General features: G+C 39.2%; 1 pseudogene; it reads left to right on the top strand.

Moving 5' to 3' along the window:
- Window positions 1-404: 404 nt before the first annotated feature.
- Window positions 405-3,333, top strand: LOC146634399 (uncharacterized; annotated as a pseudogene).
- Window positions 3,334-5,193: the final 1,860 nt, after the last annotated feature.

Below are 5,193 nucleotides of genomic sequence, written 5' to 3'. Positions count from 1 at the left end.
AAACTGAATTGAATTGAAATAACATAAAAGGACATAATGCTGCAGGTTGGCTTTCTTTCTTTTCTGATTCACCAGTTTGTATGCATCTTTTCACAGGAGTGACCTAAGGACGGCTGTAGCCTACCCTTATTTACTTATATAATGAACAACATATAGTGTAATGTAGTGTAAAATAGAGTGTTTTCTTTTAATTTAATGACATAAAGCAGGGATCAAATGTTTCCATGGTGACTGTTTTAGAATTGTGCATTTTTAAATCTGCATCAGACTTCAAAAAGAGCTCATCTGTGCAAGAAAAACCATCAAGTCAGGAGTATTTTCATATCTACATTTGATCTTACACAAGTTTTGAAGAGTTTTGGAAAGTTTCTCTTCCCCAACTGTGGTAGAACAGCAGCGTTTTAATGGAAGCCAGTAAAGGGATCTACAAACCCATCAGGGTATGTGACACTTTTTGTTTTTACTGCATTTTTGAAGAATTTGATGTAGTTTTAAAAAGCTGACAAACTGAGAATCAATTTAAGTTACAATGAGTAATTTCTTATTTCTTTGACAGGTGCTGTTCAACACACCCATATATAACACAGCTGTGGAGATCTGCTGGTATCTACCAGGTTACAGGGCTCAGGTAAGACCCAGATCCATCCAAACCAAAACTGAGATAAAATGTCGGGTGATTTCTGAAGACCTGGGAGTGATGCTGATTAAATGTCTCCTTTTATTTTTAGATTGCAATGATGACGGAATTCCTCAGACTTCAGAAGGAAAACCAAATACCATCAAGCCTCACTGCAGAAGATATGGGAGATCTTTTGGTGGAGAGGAGCAAAGAGACAGTCAGAGAGCAGTGAGTTACTGTGACACCTACAGACTGTAAGGAAGAGGACTCCCTTACTGCATTTATTTATATTGTATTGTCTGTATAGCACTTTAGAGCACACCTTTCACTTTATTAAAAGCACCTTATCAAGCACTTTATGTAGCATTGCACTTTAAGCATGGATTTGCACACAAGAAGTTTAAATATTTATTGACTATTTATTGGGAATTTTAAAATCAGTTGGTGGCCTTGTTTCAGATCCTGCACAGCTGCTCCTCATCAAGGAATGTGGTGGTTGTCTGTCAGGAGAGAAGAATGGTGATTGAGATTGTGATTAAGGTTTACCAATAAGGAAAACTAAGGCAAATGTGTGTGTGAAATCTAGGGATAAAAGTGGTGCAAATAAGTGTTTGTAAGTTAATGATTACTCACCTTTCTTGCCTGTGTCCTCTTCAAGGTGTTTGGGCAAATGTTTCCCCAGGGGTCCAGACACCATTTAAAGGTTCCGGGAGAGACCATGGGTAAAGAGTGTGGTGAATCTTTTTGTGCTTGGGTTTCTGGGTTTTTATAATATTGGGTTTTGTGTAACATTAAAGTGTGAAATATTTATTAATATGTAAATGTGAAGATGTATTTATGTATTTATTTATTCTTATTGATATATTGTATACTGTGGTGGAAGGTTGGGATTTAAGAATTTACCTGAGAGTGGAATAATGGTTAAGTCTGTGACAGCTGAACATATTTAAGGCTGCCAGTTGTCATTAGGGGATTTTTGTGCTGTGAAGAAGCTCGACAAGTTAATTGTTTTAAGGAGAGCCATATAGCAAATAAATACTTTGTTCCACTACACTTGCCTTGGTCTGTCTCACTGTGTTTCCAGCCGCTAAGGGCTGCCCTGTTACACAGACCATCCACCTCACACCTGAAACGGTTTGTGCTGAAGTGTAAATGCTGAGAGAAAACCTCTCTTTTGTTTTCTTTTGAAGACTTTGGGAGTTTGAATTGGAGGGTTTGGAAGAAACAGAAGCCAAACCTCTTCTGAAACTGGTAAGACTAGAAAACTCACAAGAGTTTTAGTTATTTGGAGATCTTTTTTTTTTTTTTTTTTTTTTTTTACTACAATCACATAACCTCTCAACAAAACTGCAATGTAAACATGCTTTCTGTTTCAGGTGTGGGCAGTGAACACAATAAATAAAATGAGGGACATCGAGTTTCAAGCCCGGATGCTGCTGGAATTTCCAGAGGCCATACCTCCTAAATTTCAGTGAGTCACCTCTGACATAAAATCATTAACAGTCCAGCTACAGTATTTCAAAATTTCTGTTATTTTTTTTAAATAGGTGTAAAAGATCATTCTTATAACTTTATTCTGCAGAACACCTAAGCTCCTCAGCAATGTCAGGAAGTACATTGACCTCCTTAAAGAGAGGCAGTAGGACGCACAAACCTCCAAACTGTTCACTGCAACAGACGTGGTGATAGAGGTGGTTCCCCGTGTCCTGCATGGCTTCTGGAAGCTTCCTTCTTACCCCCTACTGAACATGTCCTCCCAAAAATTGAGCATCCTCTCCACCAGTGTGACAAAGGCCACTTTGGATCGAGTGTCCAAATCTCTCCTAACAATGGAAAACCAGGCCATCTTCTCAAGGTCCATCAGAGATGACATGGTGCAAAGTATCCTGTCTGAAGTCAGAGAGAAATATTCAGAAAAGATTCTGCTGAGCCACATTGCAAACTTTGCACCAGGACTACTCAGGGCAATTTCTGATGTAGCAAAGACGAGCATATGCCAGATCTTCCAGCCCCCTTGTGAAAGTCCAGTAGTGTCTGATGTTCTTCCAACTAAAGAACCTCATCCTGAAGGTCTGCTGAAGTCAGATGTTCTTCCCACTTCCCAACCTCCAGTTGAAAGTTCACGAATTGCTGATATTTTTTCCACTCACGAACCTCCTTCCAAAAGTTCAACAAAGGCTGATGTTCTTCCGACTAAAGAGCCTGCTTGTAAAAATCTGCTGAAGCCAGATGTTGTTCCTCCTAAAGAACCTCAAGAACCTGCTTGGGAAAGTGTTCTGAAGTCAGATGTTCTTCCTACTTCCGAACCTCTTTTTGAAAGTTCAACAATGGCTGATATTCTTCCCACTGGAGAACCCGCTCGTGGAAGTCTGCCAAAGTCAGATGTTCATCCTACTAAAGAACCTCTCATTGAAAGTTCATCAAAGTCAGATGTTCATCCTACTAAAGAACCTCTCATTGAAAGTTCATCAAAGGCTGATGTTCTTCCTACTAAAGAGCCTGCTTCTGAAAGTCTGGCAACGTCTGATGATCTTCCTAGTGAGGAACTCCCTTCTGTATGTCTATCCATGTCTGAGCCAGTTGTCTCTTTTACTAATAATTCAGAGAAGTCTAACAACATTAAAATCAAGGAGAAAAAGAAGAAAAAAAAGGGCTTCTTCCAAAAATTCAGAGCCCTGTTCTGTTGTTGCTTCAGACCCCAAGAAACTGACTGATTTTGAAAATCCAATCTGTTTGTTCTAACTCTACAAAATCAAATAAAAATGATTAATCAATATTTTTTCCACGAGTCTGCATCTATGATTAAAGAATATTTTTCCTTCAGATGTTTATAAGGGTTCTCAAAATACCTCCACAAGTCCAACAATTGTTAACATATTAGTGTTGTTATCTTTAAGAGAATCTGAACTTATTCTTACTCTTAACATATCAACAGCAGTAACTGAAACCAGTGCTGATTTTCCAACACTGGAAAATAACTCAAAATGTTAGAAATATTCCAGTGTTAGAAAATCAGCACTGCTCAGTATTAGCCATAGTTAATCTTCAAAACTGACTAGGTTACTTTTAAACATATAACACTGTCAAAAGTGTTAATTTAACACTCAACAGTGTTGTATTTAACACTCAGAGGTGTGGACCCATATAGACACTCTAGTGTTAATTTAACACTGGAGATTTTGCTATGTAGTTATACAAGTATAACACACAGTGAAATGTAGCCTGACACGCTCCTCGACATGTGCAAAAATGGGGGGGGTAGAGGAAGAATATTGTATATACATATAGTATATACACTGGGTGAATGTGCAGTAGTAGCAGCAAGCAGGTGAATTCTGTACATTAATATGAATAGGCATCTGACTATTTTACAGGATAGACAATATAAACATATTTAAAATTAAAGGAATTTGGAATGTACATTGTGCCTTCGTTTAGAGTGTCTGGAAGAGTCCTGTCTCAGTCAATTATAGATGATGTGAGAGGGCGGGTGTGTGTGTGTTTAGGGCCCGGATGGCTTGGGGATAGAAGCTCCTCTTGAGTCTCTCTGTCCTTGCCCGGATGATGCGGAACCTTCTACCAGATTGCAGAAGTTGGAACAGTTTTGTTGCCAGGATGGGACGGGTCCTTCAGTATCTGCGCTTATTTTGGCCAAAACGCCAGAATCTCAGGTTAAACCTCCCAAAGTTTCAACAACCACCAAACAGCTAAAACAGTAAATGAGAGCAGGAACACGGATTCTGCACAAAGACGTAAACACAAAGCGCGGAGCCGCCGACGCATCAGAATCAGTGAGATGTGACTTTCTCACCTGACGGCACGGACACGAGCGGAAAGCCGACAGCTCGCTGATTCTGATGTTTCGGCGGCTCCGCGCTTTGTGTTTACGCCCTTTTTGCGCTGATTCTGAAGCTGCAGGTTTGATCTCTCTCCAAACAATATTGAGTAAACCAGCAGCAAAAGAAGCTCCAAACTACACTTCACATAAACGTCGTCATGAATTCCCTCTGATTGTTTTGCTGCCACCAGGATAAAATCACACTTCATGCACAGCTCTCTCTCTCTCTCTCTCTCTGTACTTCAAGAACAGTTTCCTGTTTTCTGCATTATTCGCTTGCTTGTTACGCACAAGTCTACCGTTCTTACAGCCTGTCGGCAGCTATTTTTTCTTTTACTTACTTATGAAAACAAAGCCTCATTTCTGCCGTTCAATACTGAACAAATTTAAACTTTTTAAAATGATGCAAAATTGCAAAATGCTCAGCTGTGTCTGTAATCAAACCTCTGTAACTTTGCTCTGCTTCACGTCAGCAGCATCAGGTAATGTTCATATGTTCATTAATGGTTTTCTTTTGTTTTTGATGTACTGCAGAATATTTGTATAAAATCCCAGGCCAGGAAAACCTTCATGTTTTTCTGTTTGATCCTCAGCTACTTTGACACAAAGGCATCTGCTGTGACGCTCACACCTTTGATAAAGTCTCTCAAGTGTCAGATTTATTTTTATAGATATAAAAATATAGAAATGTACTGATGCATGACCTGAATTATAATATTTCTGACTGTCTGAGGCA

This window comes from Diplotaxodon limnothrissa, linkage group LG3 (assembly GCF_057381915.1).
Source record: "Diplotaxodon limnothrissa isolate DT_005_m linkage group LG3, D_limnothrissa_male_GT1.1, whole genome shotgun sequence".
Lineage (NCBI taxonomy): Eukaryota > Metazoa > Chordata > Actinopteri > Cichliformes > Cichlidae > Diplotaxodon > Diplotaxodon limnothrissa.
This window is presented reverse-complemented; position numbering and strand designations above follow the sequence as displayed.